Source organism: Papio anubis, chromosome 6, assembly GCF_008728515.1.
Source record: "Papio anubis isolate 15944 chromosome 6, Panubis1.0, whole genome shotgun sequence".
NCBI classification, from domain to species: domain Eukaryota; kingdom Metazoa; phylum Chordata; class Mammalia; order Primates; family Cercopithecidae; genus Papio; species Papio anubis.
The window spans coordinates 43420454-43447124 of record NC_044981.1 but is presented as its reverse complement, the minus strand read 5'-3'; the positions used below and the strand labels follow the sequence as shown (position 1 = coordinate 43447124).

Sequence of the window (26671 nt, the reverse complement as noted above, 5' to 3'; positions counted from 1 at the left end):
ATTCTGTTCCATTGGTCTTTGCATCTGTTTTTGTACCAGTACCATGCTGTTTTGGTTACTGTATCCTTGTAATATAGTTTGAAGTCAGGTAGCATGATGCCTTCAGCTTTGTTCTTTTTGCTTAGGATTGTCTTGGCTATATGGACTCTTTTTTGGTTCCGTATGAATTTTAAAATAGTTTTTTTTTCCTAATTCTGTAAAGAATATCAATGGTTTAATAGGAATAGCATTGAATTCATACATTACTTGGGTACTATGGTCATTTTCATGATATTGATTCTTCCTATCTATGAGCATGGAATGTTTTTCCATTTGTTTGTGTCCTCTCTAATTTCCTTGAGCAGTGGTTGGTAGTTCTCCTCAAAGAGATCCTTCACTTCCGTTGTTAGCTATATTCCTAGGTATTTTATTCTTTTTGTGGCAATTGTGAATGGGTGTTCATTTGTGATTTGGCTCTCTGCTTGCCTGTTGTTGTATAGGAATGCTAGTGATTTTTGCATACTGATTTTGCTGAAGTTTGCATGCTGAGAATTTGCTAAAGTTGCTTGTGAACTGAGACGATGGGCTTTTGACGAAGCTTTTTTACTGAGACGATGGGCTTTTTTAGATACAGGATTATGTCATCTGCAAACAAAGAAAATTTGACTTCCTCTCTCCCTATGTGAATATGCTTTATTTCTTTCTCTTGCCTGATTGCCCTGACCAGAACTTCCAATACAATGTTGAATAGGAGTGGTGAGAGAGGGCATCCTTGTCTTGTGCTGGTTTTCCGGGGAATGCTTCCAGCTTTTGCCCATTCAGTATGATATTGGCTGTGGGTTTGTTACATATGGCTCTTATTATTTTGAGGTATATTCCGTCAATGCCTAGTTTATTGAGAGTTTTTAACATGAAAGGATGTTGCATTTTATCAAAGGCCTTTTCTGCGTCTATTGAAATAATCATAAGGTTTTTGTCTTTAGTTTTGTTTATATGATGAATTATATTTATTTATTTGGTATGTTGAGCCAACCTTGCATCCCAGGGATGAAGCTGACTTGATCATGGTGGATAAGCTTTCCAATGTGCTGCTGGATTCAGTTTGCCAGTACTTTATTGAGGATTTTTGCACTGATGTTCATCAGGGAATAATCCCTAATTTCTGAATAGGGTGTATTCAGTGCTGTATATCAAAACTTGGTTCTGTGCTATGTAGAAAATACTATGAAGGAAAGGAAAGCAGAGATTAGTGAGATTCAGATCTTATCTTCCTGATGCTTCCTATCTTACACCTGTATCATAAATGTAAGTGTCATAAAGAAAAAGGTACAAAGTGCTTAGTCAACCAAGAGAGCGATCAGACCTACTTAATTCATCAAAAACAGCCTTATAAAGCACTTATAATTTTGGGTAGGTCTTGCTGGATGAATAAGATTTCACATGGAGAGATGGATAAGTGGAGAGGGAAAACATTCAAAGCCAAAAGGAGCAGATAGGTGTTCATATGAGCAACTTCATAGACTATTAAATAATGAATAGTGAGTTTGGCTAGAGCTAAAAATGATGGGGCAGGGGAAGAGATAATGAATCTGGAAAGGGAGCTGAAGTTATACTATAGTGCAGTGTTTCTCAACAATAGCTGAACGCTCCTTTTAGTATGAAGGGTTGGAATCTTATGTAGGATTTCAAAGAGCCCCACAGGTGCTTCTGATAAGAGCCTCTCCAGGGTGTATCCCCAAACTGAAAGTCATTCTGTATAATATAACAGTACGTTATGCCAGACACTGTACTAAGTACATTGCATCCATTATTCTAATCTTTACAACAATTGTATGCATAGCATATTCCTTAGAATATAGAAGGTTTTCAGTGTATATTTGTTGAATTAATAAATAAGAGTTTAAAAAGTGAATATAAATTATAGTTATTAGTGTTTCTGTTTTCCAGATGAGGAAACTAAGGTACAAAACCTTAAGTATAAGAAATCAGTTGCTAAACTGCCAAAAATATGCATAATTTCTAGGACTAAGAGTCTGGTGTGAAGGTTTATTTTAGGTTTGGAGGCTCTGATCTCACATGGATTATTTTATTTTCATCTTTTTCATGTCTTATCTTACTCTTTCCAATAATATGGAGTTTAAAATGGAATCTATTTTCTATCAAAATAATCCACTAATGCACATTAAAGTTAAAAAATAAGCACTCCATAATTTTCTCACATTTGTGTGTCTAAAAAGATACTTTTAACTTAGATACCTAACTTACATCACTCTCTAATTGGCATTGTTTCATGTGCATAACTAAAATTATCAACATTTTTGGGTAGTAACTGTCACATTGATATGTCAGATCTCTCTGGAACTGCCTTTACTGTGTTTACTTAAGCAATTCTTTGTCCTAGATTTTTCTTTTTTCTTGTTTTGGATCCTACTGATTAGTTAAAGTGATATTTTTACCCACACACTGTGGCTTTTCCAGCAGTTTGTCTGCAGGAATGGTAGTCTTTCCCAAATCCAGGTTTTCAAAGTAACTGTCTCTGTTCACAGACCCAATGATTAAAGTTTATATTCCAGGCCCTGCAAAATATGTGGTTATCATTTGTCCAAGCATTCTCTGTTTTTTCCCAAATAAGAGACACATGACTACTGAAAAACTATGAGTTATACTGAGCAGCAAAATAAACACTGCCATCCTCTCAACTCTGAGTCCTCCTCAAGGTAGAAGTCTAAAGCTTAGTTTAGCATTTCACTTTCTCAGGCTCTACTTTAGATTAGTTTTTGTATCATCACAATACCTTCTATGTTCCAATTCTTTTTTAAGAAAAAAGCTTGATTTTTCTAAGTGAACATTGCTGGAAACATTGCTTTATTTAATTAAATGTACTTTTACATATGTCTGGAAATTAGATAAAAGACTAATATAAACTTTGTCTTCAAGTTATAAAATATGGTACCATTACCTGATTTCTCTCTAGGAAGAATTGATAAAAGATTGAGTCCATAATAAGAAGGATTTTAAAGAGCAAAACGATTATAAATAAATCATTTAAACAATTTAAATCAGTATCTTTTATTTTTAAGGTGAACTTCTATGTTTACCTAAGATATATCTCATATTATTAATATATTCTTCAGGTTTTAGAAAGATGATTATATTTGTTTTAGGTCTTCATGAAATTCATTCAAATACATCTTTTAATTCTGTGTTTATAATACCTTATTTAAAGCCTTTGTCTCCTAAGTCCAACATCTGAGCTCTCTCTGAGACACTTTTTATTGATTGCCTTTTTTCCTGTGTGTGGGCTGTAGTTTTTTCTCTTTCTTTGCATATCTGGTAATTTTTTTGTTGTTTAAAACTGGAACTTTTTTAAATTTCAATTGGTTTTGGGGAACCAGGTAATGTTTGCTTACATGGATAATTTATTTAGTGGTGATTTCTGATATTTTGGTGTACCCAATCACCCACGCAGCATACACTCTCCCCAGTGTATATACTCTTTTATCCCTCACCCGATCCCAACCTTCCCGCCAAGTCCCCAAAGTCCATTGTGTCCATCTTATGTCTTTGTGTCCTCATAGCTTAGCTCCCACTTGTAAGTGAAAACATACAATGTTTGGTTTTCCATTCCTGAGTTGCTTCACATAGAATAATGGTCTCCAGTTCCATCCAGGTTGCTGCAAATGCCATTATTTTGTTTACTTTTATGACTGAGTAGTATTCCATGATGTACATATACATTTTCTTTATCCACTTATTGATTGATGAGCATTTGGACTGGTTTCATATTTTTGCAATTGTAAATTGTGCTGCTATAAACATGCATATACAAGTATCTTTTTCATGTAATGACTTATTTTCCTCTGGGTAGATTCCCAGGAGTGGGATTGCTAGATCAAATGGTAGATCTAGTTTTAGTTCTTTGAGGAATATCCACACTGTTTTCCATAGTGGTTGTACAATTTACATTCCCACCAGCATTGTAAAAGTGTTCCTTTTTCACCACATCCATGTCAGCATCTGTTACTTTTTGATTTTTTGATTATGGCCATTCTAGAAGGAGTAAGGTGGTATGATATCTCATTGTGGTTTTGATTTGCATTCCCCTGATCATTCGTGAAGTCGAGCATTTTTTCCTCATGTTTGTTGACCATTTGTATATCTTCTTTTGAGAGTTGTCTATTCATGTTCTTAGGCCATTTTTTGATGGGATTATTTGTATTTTTCTTGCTGATATGTTTGAGTTCCTTGTAGATTCTGGATATTAGTCCTTTGTTGTAATATTTTCTCCCATTCTGTGTGTTGTCTGTTTGCTGATTATTTCTTTTGCTGTGCAGAAGTTTTCAGCTTAATTAAGTCCCATCTATTTATCTTTGTTTCTGTTGCATTTGCTTTTGGGTTTTTGGTCATAAAGTCTTTCCCTAAGTCAATGTCTAAGAAGGGTTTTTTCCAATGTTATCCTCTAGAATCTTTATGGTTTCGGGTTTTAGACTTAAGTCTTTGATCCATCTTGAGTTGATTCTTGTATAAGGGAAGAGATGAGGATCTAGTTTCATTCTTCTACATGTGACTTGCCAATTATCCCCACACCATTTGTTGAATAGGATGTCCTTTCCCCACTTTATGTTTTTGTTTGTTTTGTCGAAGATCAGTTGGCTGTATTTGACTTTATTTCTGGGCTCTCTATTCTGTTCCATTGGTCTCTGTGCCATTTTTATACCAATACCATGCTGTTTTGGTGAATACAGCCATGTATTAATAGTGTAATTTGAAGTTGGGTACTTTGTTGCCTCCAGATTTGTTCATTTTACTTAGTCTCGCTTTGTCTGTGCAGGCTTCTTTTTGGTTCCATATGAAATTTAGGATTGTTTTTTCTAGTTCTTTGAAGAATGATGATGGTATTTTGTTGGGAATTGCATTGAATTAGTAGATTGCTTTTGGCGGTGTGGTCATTTTCACAATATTGATTCTACTCTCCATGAGCATGGAACTTTTAGATAATATATTTTAGCAACTCTCAGAATCTCTGCCACCTCTAGAGTTGTTGTTTCTCATATTTTTGTTTGTTAAGTGACATTGCTAATTCCATAAAATCTGTCTTCCCTTCTGTATATAGCCACTGAAGTCTCTGCTCAGGTTTTGTTTTTTTTTTTTTAATTTAATTAATAATTTTTAAATTTAATGTTATGGTTAAAGATGGCTTTTTAGTGATGACCCCCAGGGCAGCAAGCTTTAATAGTCAGCCAGTGATTAAAAGTTTTCTTTAAACATTTTGAACCCATAAGGCTTCCACTTTTGCTGAGAAATCTATATGTATATTAGGGCACACATTCAAAGTTCAGGCAGTTTACAAGTCTACCTATGCTTTCACTTCATAGTCTGCTCAGGATGTACAGGATCTCATGGTCTACAATTGATAAGTAGGCAGCTGAGGTCTTTTCTGGTCTTTCCTAAGCCGGTATGTAACCTGGTGCATGTGTAATCTGTTCAGATTCCCAGGAATATATTGGAACTTTTCAAAGCCCCCGATGGCTACATAGTGGCAGAAAAGATGTATCTTTTCCTCACTTATTGCCAGGTTCATGGCTGAGACATTTATATTAAAAGATAGACTAACAAAAGAAAAGCATACACATTTATTTCATATAAATTTTACTGACACAGGAGCCTTCAGAAATTAAAACCTAAAGAAACCAGAAAAATTATTTTTATGCTACATTAAATGAAGAGTGGACATTTGTGCAGAAGTCTGATTGGATAAAGAGAGATATGATCTAATAATAAGAAACTGGAGAGATTTCAGCAAGGCCTTTTTGTTCGGAGTCTTCTCTGTATCCCTGGGCAACATTCCTTGCCTATGTGTGGGGGGGTACATGAGAGCCTTAAGAACTACTTCAGAAAAAGACCAGAGAATTATTTTATGGCCTGCTTCAGATGAGAAGGGTAGTAGAAGGTAAGAGAGACCTTTCTACTACAGCTTACAGGGGGGGAAAGATTTCTCAGTCATTTCAAGGTTCATGACGAGACCCCTATAACAAAAGACAGACTAACAATAGAAAGGCATGCAAATTTATTTAATATAAATTTTAAATGACATGTAAACTGGAGGGAACTTAGCAAGTCCTGTTTGTTCAGATTTTTCTTGGCATTTCAGCGCCTTCATTCCCACTCTCTGGGTATAGGCCAGGTCACCTATCACCTGAGGGTCTTCAGGGGAGAAGGGAGGGAGAAAGTCAGAGTGACTTTTTTTTTTTTTTTTTGAGATGGAGTATTGCTCTGTTGCCCAGGCTGGAGTGCAATGGCGCAATCTCAGCTCACTGTAAGCTCCGCCTCCCAGGTTCACGCCGTTCTACTGCCTCAAAGAGCTGGGACTACAGGTGCCAGCCACCTCACCCGGCTAATTTTTTTGTTTTTTGTTTTTTTTGTATTTTTAGTAGAGACGGGGTTTCACCATGTTAGCCAGGATGATCTTGATCTCCCGACCTCATGATCCACCCGCTTCGGCCTCCCAAAGTGCTGTGATTGCAGGCGTGAGCCACCACACCTGGCTATCAGGGTGACCCTTTTAGGATTTATAGCCTGCTTCAGGGAAGAAAAGTGAGGGGAAAATGAGAGTGGCCTTCCTGCCTCTGCTATTTTCTCAGTTTTCAAGGTGCCTTATTTTGGAATAGTGTTTCTTGCACCTCATCGTACTGTTCTAAAATGCTGAGATGCCATATTTTGGAATAGTATTTCTTGAACCCCATCAGGGATTTTCTGCAGATTTCGATTTTAAATTTTTGGTTGCCTTTCTGTTAGGCACACTTGGTATTCCTGATTACTTGCCACCAATTGCTGTTGTTTTCAACAATGCCCTTGAGAACAGGCAGGAGGATCTCTTAAGGCCAGGAGTTGGAGACTAGCCTGGGCAACATTGTGAGACCCCATCTCTACCACAGGAAAAAAAAAATTAAAAAAGCAAAACAGACAAAAAAGCTAGGTACAGTGGCACATGCCTATAGTCCCAGCTACTAAGAAGGCCTAGGCAGGAGGATCACTTGAGCCCGGGTGTTTGTCGCTGCAGTGAGCTATTGTGCCACAGCACTCCAGCCTGGGCATCAGAGTAAGACTCTGTCTCAAAAAACAAAACCACCAAAAACAAATTATTCTCAACTCTCCTCCCTCCCTTTTTACCTCCCTTCTCCTCCTCCTTCTCTTTTCCCTCCCCCTCCTCTTCCTCTCCTCCCTTCTCTCTACCTTTCTCCCTCTCTCTTCCCCCTCTTCCTTTTTCCTCTCTCACATCACACATACCTTTTTTACCCGCTTCTGCATTGCCTATTCTATCTGAAATGTCCTTATCCTCTTTCATACTCTTCTACTCACCCGTCCTTTTCTGGTCTGTCTTGCCCATTAAACTATGATCTACCTAAGGTAAGGACCACATTTTAGTCATCTTTGCATTCCCAGCCTCTGGTGTAGTGTCCAGTACGGGAGTTTAGGGTAAGGTATAGTCTATGGATTTATTTCTCATGACTTTAGGACTAAGGTAATGTCTGTTGGTAATAATGGGGCATTTTCTAAGAACCGTATTTATGTAGAGGTTTTGTTTTGCTATTGCTTTAAATTTAGCTAAATAAGAGTGTCTGAGTCAAAGGTGTCTAATTACGTTGACGGTCATCCACTGAGAAACACAGTCAATACAAAATGCTACTGTTTGTATGATTGGATTTTTTGCAAAGCTACTGAAAGGTAGTCATGCCATAATCTGGAAATTGTATTCAGCACATTCCTATAAAACCTTTCAGTGTAACTTGGTATGGCTATGTATCTGCAATAGTCCTTCTTAGCTCTTGTCACCTGATAAACAAGTTTCGTGCTTTTCTTTAATTTAAATTTCAGAATGTATAGCACAACATAAATAAATTATAGCATCTCATTTTTAAACGGGCTTTTTAAAAACTCATAGCTACTTAGGTTAATTATCCCATTTCAGAAAATATATTCCAAATCCTCTATCACCGACTCTCTTCAAAAGAGCTTTTTGTGCACCTCCTTGTAACTAAATATATCATTCTATCAGACAATACTGCCAAATACCTAGGTGATTCCCTCTGATTTCTCAAAAGATTTTATTGTCTGGCTCATTGTTCTTTTGTCTATAATACTCCTGTTAGAATTCTTGATCATTTCAGTAGCCACATGCATGATCCTTCCAATATCCTGGATTTTCAGTTTTTCATTTTCTCTCCAATGGCACTGTCCTCCAATTTATTTCAGCCATTAATTCCATGATTGTACCCTAGACCTTGTTGTTTACAATAACTGCATCTCCTGTGTAACTTCAATTTAGAGTATTCTCCTCTCCAGTCACCACCTCCCGTTGTCCATCACCTAATTTAAAATTTTATGCTCAATAATTATAATTACTCCTTTGCATATGTACTTAATACCCTTGGCCTCATTTCATTTGTCTTATTCACCTGGCAGTACTCTACACTGGTTAAATTCTGCTCTTCAGCAGCTTTTAACCTGTACCAATGCAGCTGAATATTGCTAGAGGTAAACACAACATGGCTTACAGTAATTCTTGACCACTAACTTTAGAGTTTTAATGAGTTGTTAATACTGTCCTGTGATATATGTATAAATATATAAATACATATATTTAATAAATATATATCATACATATATATAAATTTTTCCCTGTTTATTTCACTCTCCCAGTATCCTGGATGATGTGTTATACCTTTTTCTTTTCCTTTAAATTTCTAACAAGTTATTTCCTATCCTGATTCTCAGCTTATAGCTGTGCTTCCTACCTGTCTAAGGAAATATGAGGAAATATTCATATGTTTCGACTTCATCGGCTCTTTTCCTGTACATATGCCCACATACCTGCCTTCCCTCCTCTTATTGTAGCTTAACTTTCTGTTCCCCAACCTCTCCACTTGTGCTTAAACTCCCATACCCTCGGGCTGGGCGCGGTGGCTCACGCCTGTAATCCCAGCACTTTGGGCGGCCAAGGTGGGCAGATCACGAGGTCAGGAGTTCGAGACCATCCTATCCTGGTTAACACAGTGAAACTCCATCTCTACTAAAAATGCAAAAAATTAGCCAGGCGTGGTGGCGGGTGCCTGTAGTCCCAGCTACTCGGAAAGCTGAGGCAGGAGAATGGTGTGAACCTGGGAGGCGAAGCTTGCAGTGAGTCGAGATTGTGCCACTGCACTCTAGCCTGGGCAACAGAGTGAGACTCCGTCTCAAAAAAAAAAAAAAAAAAAAGAAAATCCCATACCCTCTTATACACACAAGGATATCAGGACTTTTCTCTCCTGCATCATTACGTTTCTATTTTTTGCTAGATTATTCTAGCAAATAATCTTTACTAGATTATTCTGAGAATAATTAGCCAACATATAAAGTTAACATCAAGTTTCTAAGTATTTGAACACTGGGGAATGTGAGAAAGTAGCTTTTGAAATGTAACATGCCCACTCATTGAACTTGTATTATCAACATGCAAAATCAGAAAACTGTCTTCTATGAGACTTTAAAATAAAATTAATATGAAATATATGTGGCATGGTTTATTTTCTACTGAATACTGCAGTGGAGACCAAGAACATTTTAGTAATTGTATTTAATTTATAGGTTCAAATGATTATTGTGCCTCTCTCTCTTCCCCTACCCTCCCCCCCATGAAAATTTCCTAAATGGAAAACCAAACTATGGGTTTTTTTTTTCTTTGCCTTTTAATGCTTCTGTATTAACTTCTTGTGTTATTTTGTGCTAATTGTGTTATGCAAATATTCTTGGAAAAATGTCCCATGATCCCAGATGATTCTGTGGTTTATAGATATTTCAAATGGAAGTGTCTTCTTTTTATACACACACACACACACACACACACACACACACACTGCAGAAAAGGCAGTGTTTGCTAAACCATGTGTGTGGACGACTGGCAAAGTGGCTCTCAGTATCCTGTTTCTTAAGCTATAGCTTACCTAGATAATCTGCTGCAGTGGCTTTCAAACTGTCTTTTATAGAAGTACTTCAGGAGATTTTACTCAGGAGATGATGATGACCTTGTGGGTGGAATCCTAGACTTCCCATACTTGGAGTACTTGAATTAAAGGAGCTCTGTTTTTACCTGTTCATGGTAAGGGGATTTCATGTATGATTGCATTTTCCCCAGAACATTCTGCTGCTTAAAAAGTGGGTACTAAATATTTATCTTACTGTCAAGTAATTAGTCTTATTTTGGTTATTCTTTTGGTTCTTATTTTATTGATGGATAAATAACATGAATTTTTCCATATTATTATGTAACTATTATGCAAATTGATGTGTATTTTAATTGTAAGGAACTGCTTTAAGAGTATATTATCAATATTGTCCTTATTTTATAAGGATTAGAGTTGGGTAGGAATAATTCCATCAGGAGGTAAATGTAGTAAAAAGTGAAGGGGTGTTTTGCTTGTTTGTTTTTGTTTTCTCATCTGAGTTAACCTATAAACAGTGAAGCTGCTTGTGTATACTCAAAGACTGTTTTAACCAAGGCCCTGCTCTTACAGTCACTTAAACTCTGAGTTGGCCAAGCTGTGGTAGGTTTGAGTTTGGTTGCCAGCTGGCAGGCAAGTCGTGAAATGTCATTATAGTTTCATTTGATACAAGAACTTAGGAAAATAAAAGGGGACCTAGAAGATTCATACCCCTTATTTTGTAAAGGTAAAAGTTGAGTTTTGGAAAGGAGAAGTGACTGATGGTGTCACAGGTAGACCTAACTTACTGTTTTTATCCCTGTGAATGAGTGTAACTTGTGCTGACTGTTTGAGTAAGGCTGATTGTGTGGGACAGAGGCCCCTTGGGGCATCTCTGAATAATGGAGGTTATCTTTTAAAGGATCCACATAAATGAGATCCAACACCAGAAGGCTCAGGGTTGGAAGCAGATCGGTGGCTGAACTCTTGGCATCCTTCTTTTCTTCTCATTTTCTTTCAAAGCTGATTTTTTAAAAAATTGTTTTAATTGACAAGTAACAATTGTATATGTTTGTTATGTACAACATGTTTGGAAACACGTGTACATTGTGGAAGGGCTAAATTGAGATAATTAATATATGTATTACTTCATATATTAATTTTTTTGTAGTGAGAACACTTATGCACTCTTAGCATTTTGCAAGAATACAATACATTTGTTATTAACTATAGTCACTATGCTGTACAATTATCTTGTATGTTTTCCTATGTAACTGAAATTTTGTATTCCTTTGGCCAACACCTCCCCAACCCTTCTTTAACCCATCCCTCCCCCTTAGCTCCTGGTAACCACCATTCTACTCTCCACTTTGGCAAGTTCAAACGTTTTAGATTTTACATATGAGATCATGTGACATTTGTCTTTCCATGCTTGGCTTATTTCACTTAACATAATATCCTCTAGATTCATCCATGTTGTCACAAATTACAGAATATTCCTAGCTTTTTAAGGCTTAATAACACTCCATTGTATATAGCACATTTTCTTTATCCATTTACCCACTGATGGACTCCTAGGTTGATTCCATCTTGGCTATTGTGGATAATGCTGCAGTGAACATGAGTAACGCTACCTCTTAAACATGCTGAGTTTACTTCTTTTGAATATGTAGCCAATAATGAGATTGATGGATCATGTGGTAGTTCTGTTTTAAATGGTGTTGAGACAACTGGATATTCACACATAGAAGAATGAAATTAGACTCTTATCTCATATGCAAAAATCAACTCAAAATGGATTAAAGAGTTAACTGTGAGACCTGAAACTATAAAACAACTAGAAGAAAACACAGGAGGAAAGCTCCATGACTTTGATCTGGGCAATGATTTTTTGGATATGAACCCGAAAGCATAGGCAACAGAAGTGAAAATAGACAAATGGGATTACATCGAACTAAAAAGACTCTGCCAAAAAAAAAAAAAAAAAAAAAAAAAAAAAAAAAACCAGAGAACAGAGTAGAGAGACAACTTACAGAATGAGAGAAAATATTCACAAGCCATATATCTGATAAGGGATTAATATTCAGAATCTAAAAGGAACTCAACTTAATAGTAAGAAAATAATACAATTAAAAAATGGGCAAAGACTCTATATAGACATATCTCAAAAGAAGACGCAGAAATGGCCAACACGTATATGAAAAATCACTAAACATCACAAATCATCAGAGAAATTCAAATTAAAACTACAATGAGATATGACTTTGCATATGTTAGAATGGCTGTCATCAAAAAGATGACAGATATGAAGTGTTTGAGAGGATGTGGAGAAAAGAGAACCTTTGCACACTCGTGGTGGGAATATAAATTAGTACAGCCATATGGAAAATAGTATGGATTTTCCTTAAAAAAATTAAAGATAGATTATTCTTATCAGAATAAAGACATGCTCTTATTTCTCCCATCTGAAAACTCCTTTTTTAAAAACCTTCTTTCTATAGCTGCTACCCTTAATAGCAAAATTCCTTAAAATAGTTGTTTGTATGGGCCATCTCTACTTCCTATTTCCCCATCACTTTTCCTACAGTCCAATCCTTGCTTATTTTGTATGTTATTCTCCTTTCTTGAATACTAAGAACTTGATTACCAACAACCTTAATATACTTGTTTATTTGTTCAGTACTCTAATACCTAAGAAATGGTTGCAGGATTGCCATACCAGTACCTCTACCGATACAAACCTACTTAGTAAAGCTCAAAACTGAAAGCCTTCACCTTAAGAATGAGAACAAGGCAAGGATGCCCCTTTCACCAAGTATCTTGACTATCTTGTATCAGATGCCCTATGCATTGCATAAGGAACAATAAGAAAAAATAAAAGCCATAGCAAATAAAAAGAAAAAAGTAACACTGACTTTAGTTGCAGGAAACATAATCGTATACATAGAAAATCCTATACAATTTACCAAAGAAGTTTTTCTAGAATTAATAAGTGAATTTAGCAAGGTCAGAGATACAATGTTAATCTACAAATTCAATTGTAATTGTATTTTTATATACTAGCAGTGACATCAGAATTTAGTACCAAAAACATAAGGTATCTGGGGGTAAATTTAACAAATTGTATATAATACCTGTACACAAAAAACTGTAAAACATTGCTAAATGAACTTTAAGAAGCCTTAACTATATTGAGAGGAGTAATTTTTCAGGAATTAGAAAGTTCAATGTTATTGGGCGTCATTTTTCCCCAAATTGTTCTATAGATTCATGGCCTCTATTAAAAGGCCAGCAGGCTGTTTTCTAGATACTGACAGCTAATTCTAAAATTAATATGGAAATGCAAAGGACTTAGAAAGTCAAAACATTTTTAGAAAAGAACAGTTAGATGTTTGTTTTAAAACTCACTATAAACCTATAGTAAAGCAGTATGGGCTGGGCGCGGTGACTCAGGCCTGTAATCCCAGCACTTTGGGAAGCCGAGGCGGGTGGATTACTTGAGGTCAAGAGTTTGAGACCAGTCTGACCAACATGGTGAAACTTCCTCTCTACTAAAAATGCAAATATTAGCCTGGTATGGTGGTGCACACCTGTGGTCCCAGCTGCTTGGAAGGCTGAGGTGAGATTATCACTTGAATCTGGGAGGCAAGCAGTGTGGTAATGACATAAAGATAGACATATATATACATCAATGGAACAGAATAAGAAATGCAGATATAAAGACAAGTATATGTTGAGTTGAATTTCTGCAGTTTGACAGGTTAGATAATTTAATGGGGAAAGGTTATTATTTATAACAAATGGTGCTGAAACAACTGGGTGTCCATGTGGAAAAACAGTCTCAACCCTTTTCTCGTGCCATGTGCAAATATTAAAATAGCTAAAATTATTAAACTTCTAGAAAAATGTGTAGGAGAAAACCTTCACCTTAAGACACCTTAAGAATGAGAACAAGGCAAGGATGCCCCTTTCACCAAGTATCATTACTTCAGTTAGGCAGACTTCTTAGATAGAACATAGAAAGCATGAAGAACAACAAAAGAAAAAGTGATACATTGAACTTCACCAACATTAAAAAACTTGCACTCTGAAAGATACTGTCAAGAAAATGAGAAGGCAGATTACAGACAAAAAAATATGTGTGATGCATATGTCTGACAAAGAATTTACCTTTAGAATATATGCAGTACTCTTTATTAATCAGTAATAATGTGACCAATAATCCAGTGATAAATGGGTAAAAAACTTGTATAGAAACTTTGTAAAGAATATAAGTGAATGACTAGTAAGCACATGTGGAAGTATTGGAAGCTCTGGCCAAGGCAATCAGGCAAGACAAAGAAAAAAGGATATTCAGATAGGAAGAGAGGAAGTCAAATTGTCTCTGCAGATGACATGATTCTGTATTTAGAAAACCCCAGTGTCTTAGCCCCAAAACTCCTTAAGCTGATAAGCAGCTTCCACAGTCTCAGGATAAAAAAATCAATGTGCAAAAATCACAAGCATTCCTATACACCAACAGTAGACAAGCAGATCTACATTTGCAACTACATGACTACATCCCATGAACAAGGTAGTTTGGGGTTATGACAGTATTTTAGAAGAATTTAGAGGTCTTAATACTTTGATGTTTTTGGCTCGAAGGACTGTGTGTTCCCCCAACAAAAAGATGAAGTTCCTGAGGAGGAGGGAGTTTCATTTCTTATAACAGTGGTTCTCAAAGTATGATCCCCGTAGACCACTGATGGTCTTCTAGGATTCTCTGGGTTGTCTGCCAGCCGCTTTCTTGAAATTCTAAGGTTTATAATATGACAATATCTGTAGTCTGTTTTATGGCATGGATTAATAATTTACTTGGGACATTCTTAAGTATTTTCTCAGATGCCAGTCTTCCCATGAGTCATGATGAGGTTTCTTTTCAGTGGCATAGTGGGTATAGATGGAGTTGGTCACTCTTTTTTCCTCTCGTGAAATAATCCACAATATGAAATTGAGAACTGCTACCTTAGAGATGTCAAACTATTTATATGATTAAAGCTTTGAGAAGTCCTTCACTGACAATTTGTAACACTAAAATAATTTTTATTTTTTAACTGAAATCCCAGTTTGCATTCTTAAAATTGACTCCTCAGTTGGCCAGAGAGAAGTGGCTCTATTTTAAAACTGGAAGTGATCCCATCCAAGAATCTAAGATAACACTTTGAGTTGAAAGCATAGGGTCACATAGCCTGAAACCCGGCAGGCCTGGATTTATTTCTGATTCCATCACCCAGTAACCATGAGACCTTGATCATGTTATATTCCATCTCTGAAAATATTCTTAGCAGTTAAAATTTTAAAGTATTTGTTTTACCATAATTAAATTCCTGGTATAGTGCCTGACTCATTCATTCAAAAAGTAATATACCGTCTCTTCTAATGATAGCTGTTTGGATGCATAGTAAGGTAAGATGTGATTCCTTCCTTCAAGTAATTTACAGATAAGCAGTGGTGGTAGAAAAGGAGAGCTAGCCTAACAGTATAGTGCTGTCACCTATTCCCTGGTGCTGTAGATATCCTGAGAACCAGGGGATTAGAGGTCTCCCCAAGGATATGAAACCTGAGTTCAGTTTCAAAGGTTGAATAGGAGTTAGCTAGACAAACCTGGAAAGATTATTCCAACCTGATAAAGGATTCAGAGGCTTTGTGTAGAGAACTTTTAGCCTTGTAGTGAAAAGTGCATGGGGTGGGGTTGGAGATCATAATAGAGATTTGCACAGAGGCTTAAGAAATCAATGAATGGACGCTACCATTAACATTAACACTGCACTGCCTCTACTACTATTACTGCTATTTTATTAGCAGCATTAGCATTTTAGATGGTTAGATAAATGGGAGGGAACTATAGTAGCTTCATTTGAATGAAATAATTCAGCATACTTTGTTACAAATAAAAATATAGGAAAAATGTATTTTTCTTGACTTACATACCTGAAATTAATAAATTCTGTTAATATGATATATATTTCTGAGTTTCTCATGTTTAGAAAGGCAGTAAGGGGTTCTTTAAAGCCCTGAGTTGTTTGTAGCTTCAGTTCATTTAGTTAAGTTTTATTCATAGTGAGTAAAAGCTGAATTTCAATGTCTACCATGCCCCAGTAATTATAAATTTGAAATTAGAGAAAGCTGAATTAATATGATTTCATCAAATAGTAATGGTGCATAGCTATAATTAGATCATATTTATTTGTGAATTTCTCTCCTTTTTTTTTCAACCTTTAATATGTGTGTAGTCTCCCACAGTCGAATAAGCTCCTTGAAGGCAACCTGGGACATTTTTGCTTTCCAGGTTTTCAACTCTTTTTATTCTTCTTATATTTCCAATTCTAAATAGCATCTAATATTGTGTCTGAGTGTAGAATAAATGTTTAGAATTTATGTCATGAAGGGATTTGTAACTTGTGTGTAAGTCTCATCATTGCTCCCTGTGGGAATTTTGCCTTAGGAGGAAAAGGACTGTGCTAAAATTAACATTATCAGGTACTGTGCTCACTACTTGGGTAACTGGATCATTCATACACCAAACCTCAGCGACACGCAACTCACGCATGTAACAAACCTGTACGTGTATCCCTGACACTAAAATAAAGGTTGAAAAAATAAATAAAACTGTTTATTTCTATTTGTATGCATTTGTCATTTCTCTCATTTTCATGGAGAACAAAACAAATAGGCATTATTTAAGTTAAAGATTTTATACTCTTTTTGTAATTTGCCTTGGTTTTGGTGTTTGTGTGTGTGCATGCACGTGTGTATGTGTGTGTGTGTGTCTGTGTGTGTAAGATGTAAGGCTCCCAGAAAAGTATACTTCTTATGGGATAGTTCAAATAACCAATTAAACAGAAAAGATTCTTTTTTCATGATGCTATTTTACTTTAAATATTTAGTAAGGGAGGAAACTGCCCTTTTGTAAAAATCCTTCTTTGAACAAAATGTTGAGAAAGGGTAATTTTTTAATAAAATAATTATAGGTATACAACTTAGCTTCTAGCAATTTTTTTAAGCATTAAAAACTGATTTTCCCTTATAATACTAAATATGAGTATCTGCTCTATTCCAGACATATAGTAAGCAGCCATATCATGTTCTAGGTATGCATTTACCACTATAAGGAGGGATTAGACTGAATGGATTTTGTTTTGTTTTGTTTTGAGATCAAGTCTCCCACTTGTGCCCCAGGCTGGTGTGCAATGGGGTGATCTCGGCTCACTGCAACCTCTGCCTCCCGGGCTCAAGCGATTCTCCTGCCTCAGCCTCCCAAGTAGCTGGGATTGCAGGCACCTGCCAAAATGCCCGGCTAATTTTTGTATTTTTAGTAGAGATGGGGTTTTACCATGTTGGCCAGGCTAGTCTCAAATTCCTGATCTCAGGTGATCAGCCCGCCTCAGCCTCCCAAAGTGCTGGGATTACAGGTGTGAGCCACCATGCCTGGCCAGACTGAATGGATTTTTAAACAAGTTTGATGGTTTTTAAAAAGCTTACTTAATATTAAATTCAAATTTTTTATCCTGTGCCATAATGTATCTGTATCTAACATAAAAATAAGTATTTACTCTCTCTAATATATTTGACACTCTGGAAGACGTGCTGCACACTTACCCTTCACCTTGTTTTACCCTTGTGTGTAGGCCTGTGTACCATGATATCTTTATACCCTCGTAGGATAAGCCCATAATCATCTCATAACCCTAAGAAGGAGTAGCCATTATTATCCAGTATTTGAAATGAGGACATTGGAACCCAGAAAAATGACTGAGTCCTGAAAATATGCAGATATCTTTACAATGTCCTATTGGTAGGAGACACTTAATTTTACCTGTATTTAGGGCTACTGACTAATGAGGAAGAAATGTTTAGATGTTAAAGAAGAAAAAGAAGGTGGAAAGTGAGAATAAAGGCATGTGCTTGCTTTGCATTTTCAGCTTCTTCTGGAAGTTTCTGTTTTAAAAGCAATTTTTCTGATTTGGAAAGTTTGACATTTATTATTCATTAATTTTGAAGGTTTGTACGCAAATAGCCAATACTGCCCTGCATCAGTTGGCAACTGCCTTTTTCTGTGTCCTCACTCATTCATTCTTATTTCTCCTTCACCATTGTCATCTCTCTGTTTCTCATGTAGACCAAGTTATTTGCTGTCCAGAGATCTTTAGACATGTTCTTCCCTCTACCTGATATGCTACTCACCACCACTCTCCCCAGTGAATGCCCTTTGAATAACCAGATCCCTGTAATCCTTTAGATTTTAAGTCTCAGCTAAAAGGTCACCCACTTAGAAAGGCATTCCTTGAAACCATTGTCTAATGTACGTGTCTCCCCTGCCTTTAAGTGCTGTTTTGGTGAACTGAGTTTTTTATTTTACTTATTATGACTTGTAAATCTTTCATTTATTGATTTACTTATTCCCTAACATAATGGAAGCCCTTTGAAGGTAGGGATATTTCTCTGTTTTTATCACAATGGCACCCTAGTTCCTAGCACAGTGTTTAGTGTACAGTGGGCACTCAATAAGTATGGTTAAGTAAATGAATGAAAATAAATTGAAAACTAAAGCTCACTTTAGTCTTGCTTCTCTAGGACAAGATAGAAAGTAGCCACCGGTTCTCTGGTGAGTTATGTTTGCTAAGATTTTGAAATGGAAAAAATAAATTACTCGTTGAGAGCCTGGGGTCCAACTACTTGGCCTCACATATAAGGAAACGAAAAATCTCTCAAGAGAAGGAGACAGAGAATATTCAGTTTAAAACTAACAAGTTAAAAACTTGTGACATATTGTGGGTTTGTAGTGTGAATTTCCGTATCATCCTCAAAATATTTAATTAATTACACATGTTAAAGTTGTGGGGCTTTTCTGTTATTCAACAGGATTATTGGTAATTAGTATTACTATTTGAGAGCAAATGAGAACAGTAAAAACAGTATTTATTGTGTTGTTCAAGAGTATGAATTTCTCTTTGAGAAGTATTTTTTGTTTGTTTCTGTTTTTGAAAATCAACTCTGCGTTGGTAATGGTGAAAGCATTAGGAGAAAACAGGACTTTGCAAGTACATAATTTGTAATTAACTGTCAACATTTCCGAATGCTGTCTTAACAGTACTTCATACAGTTGTATCAAAACTTTCAAACAACTAATCATTTCTTATTGTGACTATTCTTAATCTGCATGTACAAATACAGATTGCAATAAAGTCTAAGTTCATGTTCAGTACTGCTCGTTTTTGTTTTACATTATAGTATAGCATTTTTCCTCCCACTATATAATTTTCATATTTTCCCCACAATACAGTAGACCAGGGGTCAGCAAACTACAGCCCATGGGCCAAATATTTGCTTATTTTCGTAAATAGAGTTTTGTCAGAACACAGCCATGCTCATTCACTTATGTATTGTTTATGGCTGATTTCGTGCCACAACCTCAGGGTTGAATAGATGAAACAGCATATGGCCTAAAAAGCTGATGGTATTTATTATTTTGGCCCTATATATTAAAAGTTTATCAAACCCTGCTGCAGATGGTATAAGGGCAGTGACTGTGTGGTGTGATCACTATTCATCCCATAAGTCCCCTGACAGAGTCTGACCAACTGCAAAATCCTGTTGCCAGTTTAAAAAGCTGAAAGCCTTTATTCTTATTTATATAACAGTTGTCCTAATCTGGAACATCTTGTGCATTTTATTCCAGCATAGCAAAGATAAACCTTATTTAACAAAATTTTTTTTTGCTGTGATTAGGTCAGAGGGGTCTTCTTTTTTTTTTTTTTTTTGAGACAATCTCGCTTGGTCGCCAAGGCTGGAGTGCAGTGGCGCAATCTTGGCTCATTGCAGTGGAACCTCCACCTCCCGGGTTCAAGCGATTCTCCTGCCTCAGCCTCCTGAGTAGCTGGGACTACAGGCACATGCCACCACGCCCAGCTAATTTTTTGTATTTTTAGTAGAGATGGATTTTCACCATGTTGGCCAGGCTAGTCTTGAACTCCTGACCTCAAGTGATCCACCAGCCTCAGCCTCTCAAATTGCTGGATTACACGGCTGGCCCAGGAGTTGTATTTTTTTAAAGTTAGGTGATGGAAACAGATTACAGAGCAAAAATTAAATTCTTTAATAGTACAGAAATACTCAAATCAATCCTAGCAGTTTTTTAAATTCCTTCAATTTTGACATTTTGCTATTTTGTTTTGATTTTTTGTTTAAAACCTATCACACATACCACCTCAGCAAAGTAGATTTGAAATGTTTGGACAATACCCATCCACATATTAAAACACTTTTCTTCCCAGAGGAAGTATAGTAATTTATTCTTTTAGGAGTGTTGTGACTTAAATGCGTCTTTTTCTTCCTGTTTCTTGATCCAATGTAATTAAATAATAGATTTGATTTGATAACTTTTCAGAAGCAATAAAGAGGAAATTATGTTCAGCAGATTTGTTTATTTTTTTTTCTGTGCCCTTCCAAAGTTTAAATGGGATCCTTTTTCCTTGCACTAACGGGAAGCAAAATAGCTCTTTCAAATCAATGTCCTTGAGAAATGAATGTTAATTTAAAAATACACCTTAAAGAACAGAAACATAATTTTTCCCTGGAAATATCTGATGATGAAATCTAGTTAGATGCTACTTTGAAATAATACCAAGATTTTAATAACTATTCAATTATTTAAAAATCAGTGCCATGCAATATATACACCCAGTAAAGTATAATTTAATGAATTGCCAAATTAGTCCTTATCAAGTTTTAGTTTTTATACCAAGGTGTAATACACCTTTAAACTTTGTCAAAATCATTTCCTTCAAATTGTGTATGTGTATCTTATGTGCTGTATTCCCTTACCTTGTTTATGTTGAAAAATAGTTTTCTCTTAATGTTATTAAAAAAATAATTGCAGAATTAAAGAAGTCCTAATACCTCAAACAAGGTAACAACCAGAGGAGTCTTTCCTGTTTACATATGATGAGACAGCTATTTGTATATGTTTTAAAGCCAAAAGTGGACTCAGTCACTTACTAAGCAATATTATTCAATGTTTCTAGGTACGATGAAGTAGAAATCATTCATTTCTGATTATTATGACAAATGATGTAAAAACACAAAATATGAATAGCTCTCAATATGAATAGCTACTCTAATCATTAGGCATTGTGAGCTGTTGGTGGGTATTAGACACACAGCTCTTTTCATCCATTTTGATTTTACAGCTTGTCATGTGTGTTTTAATGCTAGTAAAATCTATCTAAAGAAGAAAGTACTTTGATTTTTGGAGGACCTTGATGAATTAATTTGAGTACCCTCTGAGCTAGCCAGCTAGCAGTTTCTCTTTCAGGCCTAGGGAGATAAATTTGAGACTATTCATAGCATAAGTAAAACTTCAGTAGTTTTTGTAAATGAATTGCATATTTTGGGGGTATATTTATTCTTTTTAATTTTATCTTTCATTGATTTGTCATGGATGTTGTTGAGACTCTAACAAGACTGTGGATTCCCTCCCATCTAATACAATATTTTTACGTATGATTTCAGACAGTCCATGAGCCCCAGTTAAAATTTCCTCAGTGACAGTATTTACATGATTAAACTTATCCTTTAAACTTGAAGAATCATTTAAAAGCATTAACTGTATAACTGTATTAGTGTAAAAGTAAGAAAAGTTAATTGTAGAGAATTTGAAAAATGCAGAAAGGCATAGAAAATAAAAATCACATATGATCTCATTATCTAGATATAACTACTCCTTAGTTTTTTGTTTTTTGGGTTTTTTTTTTGAGGCTGAGTTTTGCTCTTGTTGCCCAGGCTGGTTAATTAATTCTGTTTTCCCACTGAAATAAACTACCTCTTTTAGTTTATCTTGAATTCTCATATATTTCTCTTATTTTTTATTTTATTTTATTTATTTATTTATTTATTTTATTTATTTATTTTGAGACAGAGTCTTGCTCTGTTGCCCAGGCTGGAGTGCTGTGGCATGATCTTGGCTCACTGCAACCTCTACCTCCCAGGTTCAAGTAATTCTCCTGCCTCAGCCTCTCGAGTAGCTGGGATTACAGGAATGCACCACAATGCTCAGTTATTTTATTTTATTTTATTTTCTGTATTTTTAGTAGAGATGGGGTTTCACCATTGACCAGGCTGGTCTTGAACTCCTGACCTTGTGATCCACCCACCTCGGCCTCCCAAAGTGCTGGGATTACAGGCATGAGCCACCATGCCTGGCCATATATTTTTATCTTATCATTATGTTCATCTACTTTTATAGTCTCTTCTTTTTTTTTTTTTTTCTGTATCTTTTCTTTTCTCCCTCCATTTCTTACCCCTCTTCCACTGCAGCCACTCCTACCAAAGCTTTCTAATACAATTATATCATAATTTGCAGTTAATTTATTGGTCATTGTTTTGGCTGTGAAATCACCTGAATTCACAGCTGAATTGTATATGGTACTATATTTGCATTTTCTTATAATTTTGTTTTGTTTTCCTCACAACAATTATTCATTTGTTTAGTTTTCCGTGTACCAGTAATTCATATCCAGCTCTCAGTGTGACTCTCTTGTCAATATAAATAAAACAAGTATTTCCCACAATATCATCTTTTTAGGGAATACCTCTCCTAGATTCTTCTGTCTGCTTGCTTTGGAAGTTGCTCTTTAAGCTTCCTGCACATCCATCCTGGGGTCTGCCTCTATTCCGTTTGGGCCCTTTACGTCCTATCTTACTTCTTAGGCATAAACCAATGAAAAGTCAGCTTCTTACTTGGATTTATTCCCTGATTTTGCTGGAATACATCCTCTACTTCCTGAGAAAGAGTCCACGAGTGATGAATTTTTATATATTTTGCATATCTTAAACTACCTTAATCTACCATCATAGGTTTTTGACAGTTTGGCTGTGTGTGAAAACTTTTAGGTTTAAAATTATTTTTCCTCAGATTATGAAGGCGTTTTTTTCATTATTTTCTGGAGTTTAGGATTATTATAACTTAAACAGAATGAGATGGCAATGTAACTTTTTAAGCTTTACTTGTGACCTCATTTTTTCTTATCTCTGTTTTTGGTATTACTGTTCATCAGATTTTTGAAATTTCACAATAATATGTCTAGAATCTTTTACATGACATGTCCCCCACCCCACCTTGGCTGCTTTTCTGATGTCATCCCCAGCCACTCTCCTTACTCTCAGTATACTGTAGCCATGTTAACTCCTTCCCTTTCCTCCAACATGTTCAAGCAAAGTCTTGCCTCAGAACCTTTGCACTTCCTATTCCCTCTGCATGGGATGTTCGTGAGTACTGCCCTCATTACCCTGTATAAAGTAATCCACAAAGTCCCCTCACCTGATCCTGCCTACTCTTCTTATTTGGCATAACACTTATTATGACATTGCAAGTTGTTCATTATTTGTCCTCCTGACCACTAAACCATAAGCTTCATGACAACATGGGCGTTACCTGTTTTTATCCAATGCTGTGTCCCTGCCTTCAAGAGTTCTGTTGGATTTTCAATACGAATAAGTGAATGTGACTTGGTATGGTCTCTTTTCATCCATTGTGCCTAGGAATTGTAATAGTAGATTCAGTTTGAAAACTCCTATTCTTCATTTCTGGGAAATTTTCTTGTATTGATTCTTTAATAGTTTCTTCACCTCTTTTTGTTTTCTTTCTCTTCCAGAACATCCGTTTTGGAATACTGGAACTGTATTAATCCTCTAACTTATCTTTTTTATTTTTCCTTATTTGTCTTAGTTAATTACTAATATACCATATACTAGGTTCAAGTGTTTTAAGAGAAGCAAATTAAAATGGAAAGTGAGTTTTCTACACACAGTTATTTCTCAATCTATAATATTTATCTTTATCATGTCACAATGTCACTAAAATGAACACAGTTTTGAATAATTTTTCCCTTCTAATTCATACCTATGACTGTGGTAGTACATTAACTAAACAAAATGTTAAAATACATGATATAAATATTGATGGAGGTAAGGAAGTAATCAGAGTCTGTACATGAATGACATTGGCCCCCAAGTAAGTACCAACTCCATCCTTACCTAGTAAGGAGTCAGAGTGCTATTACTTTTCACGTTACTTCTCCATACAACCTGTTAGACGTAAAATAGTGAGGATACAAGTGAATATTTCTTGAGAGTCTGATAATAAACAGTACCAGACACTTTGTATATACAGCCTAATATGGTCCATCCATACTCCTGAAGTGCAGGTATCGTTACATCCATATTAAAAATTGGGAGATTGAAGGTAAGAGACATCAATTACCTAGCACAAAGTCACATAGCCAGTGTCAGATCTAATCCATCAACTGAAAACTTTGAATTTAGTGAAAGTCTCAGTAATGTGTTTTAAGAGTACATCTGTTATAAACCATATGAAAAATTCTTACCTTACACCAAAAACAAAACATGTTTACTTAGAAATATTTACAGAAATTTATCAGAGACTTTAAAAACTCCATAGAAACTATATTAAACTAATTCTGTGTAAGTCCTATAGCATGCTGGATGTTGATTGGTCAAATTACTGAATTTTACATATTTAAATATTTACATTTTAATATTTAATTTTACATATTAAATATTAAATATTTACATATATTTAAATATTAGCTTCCATGAGCAAACTATTAAATATTAGTTTCCTAGGGAAAATGGGGAAAGTTATCTACTAGCTGTGGACTACAGTGCAGACAGAGAATTATTGTCTGATAGATTTGTTCAAATCCCATTTTTGTCACTTAGATGTTCTCAACTACAGATTTCTTATCTGTAAAATACCTATTAAAAATAATAAAATACTGACATTACCTAACAAGGTTTTTGCAAGGGTTAGTAGAACTAACAATTTGGTAAGAATAATGTAAAGTGTCAGAAATTTCATGTTGTTTTCAACAAATGCTAATTTATGTTCTTGTTATTATTGGTGGTGTCCTTTCTTGGAATCTGGAATTACAATTTTCATCACTGGACCATAGTGTTTATCTGGTGCTGGACACCTCCCACCATTTATGTTTTTAAATAGTCTGAACAGAACTACTTTTAAAGAGGACTAAAAACATTCTACTTTAATGTTTTAAGTGGAAACTGGCCCTGCTGAGGCTATTCTTGATAATTCTAAAGACTTATATGACACTGGATGTCTTCTCTTTCTCCCTCTAGATCCTTTTTTCACACTTTGTTCTTTTCTGTGTCCCAGGACGCTAGTCTCTTTGGATCTCTCTTGCCCTCTGACTTCTGGTTGATTTTGGCCTGTGGGAGGGACTGGGGAGTTCTGAGAGTGGGATGAATGTACAGGGTTGGTTGTATCCCTGTCAGGTGGGCTTCTCTAGCCTCCAGCTTCAGGTAACAGCTGATTCCCCCTTAACCCTCTAGGCCTAGGTTTAGTAATGGTTTCATACTGTTGTTGGAGAAGGAAGAGATAGGATGGTGAGGAGGTACCACAATCTCCCTGGTCATTTGCCTAACACCTTCCCCACATTTTTATAAACAGTTCCTGTATTAAGCTCTTCTTCAGTTACACAGTTTAACTTGCTGTTTCCCTCCAAGCCCCTGACTAATATACATATATTCAACTCAATATTGGTACTTCCATTGGGGTCATCCCCAAAGATGCCTCAGACACACATATATTAGCTGAGATTCAGCCAGTTAAATTCTGAAAATTGAACTTTTTCCAAATCCTGATTAGAGACTTGGAGGCATAATCTGATTTGCCTTCAAGCTTAAAATTCATCATGGCTAGTATCTAACTGAACACTAACTCAAGATGGATAGGAATATTTTCTTTAGATATTTTAGATAATCTGTGGCATTCTCTTTGAGACACTTAAAATCCATAACCTTAATATAGTCTGGCTTCCTTGTGCAGCTTTTAGAAAGATGTTAACTTTACACACTCCTCAATATAGTATATAACTTACGATACCTATCTTGCAGTTCTCTGATTTCTAGCATAAACTTGTTGAAATTATTTTAGAATAAACTTTTCATAGTAATAGTCATAGTATCTGTACATTTACTGTACATCTTAACTTAAAAGTAATCAGTCTGTTTAGCCCTGTGAGGTGAAGGACCATGTTTTCATTTGTTTTCTTCTTCTTTTTGTTGTTTGTGGGCTTGCTTTGGTTTGCTTCTGGTTTAGCATAATTTCCATTCTGTGCCCCATGACTGGCCTATACTAGGTGCTCAATAAGTATATATTGAAGGAACAAAGAGGATACTAGTGTCTAACTAAAAATAATAGATTTTTTTAATCTCCATGCTTGCTTATTTTATTTTAGGTTCAACCACAATACTGTAGTTGGAAGATTTTTCCTTCTATGACTTCTCTTTTATGATGTTACTGCCCTAAGAATCACAAGATAGAAATAAAAGGTTAATGTATGTTGGACTATTACTATACTTCAGACATTATCTTTTCAATGTATTTTTCCCCTTACTTGTTCTTTTAACATATCTGCAAAGAAACTGGTATTACTCTTATATTTGCTTTTTTGTTTTGGTGAGTTAGTACAATCTTCTCTATATTTAGTTATGACCACATTCACACAGAGCCCACAGCAGGATCCAGCAGTGCTCAGTCTTCCTACTCTACTTCCTGTGCCTGTTCCCCTACATCTGCCATACAACTCAGAGTCTTCAGAGGCTTTTACTGAATTGCTTAAATACTGTTTTAGCTCATTCTAACACACATTAATGGA

The 26671-nt window shown here is 35.7% G+C and overlaps 1 protein-coding gene across 12 annotated transcripts in view; it reads left to right on the top strand.

Annotated features, from left to right (window-relative positions):
• The window catches only part of SUPT3H (SPT3 homolog, SAGA and STAGA complex component), a 532460-nt gene that overhangs the window by 313182 nt on the left and 192607 nt on the right, over positions 1–26671 (top strand). Inside the window, exon 1 of one of the 12 annotated variants that reach the window (XM_021936740.2) lies at positions 5167–5929. The exons of the other annotated variants lie outside the window; for them this stretch is intronic. The gene's annotated coding sequence lies outside the window, so the exon portion shown is untranslated. Of the gene's footprint in view, positions 1–5166; positions 5930–26671 lie in introns of those variants that run through there. 12 annotated transcript variants of the gene reach the window in all.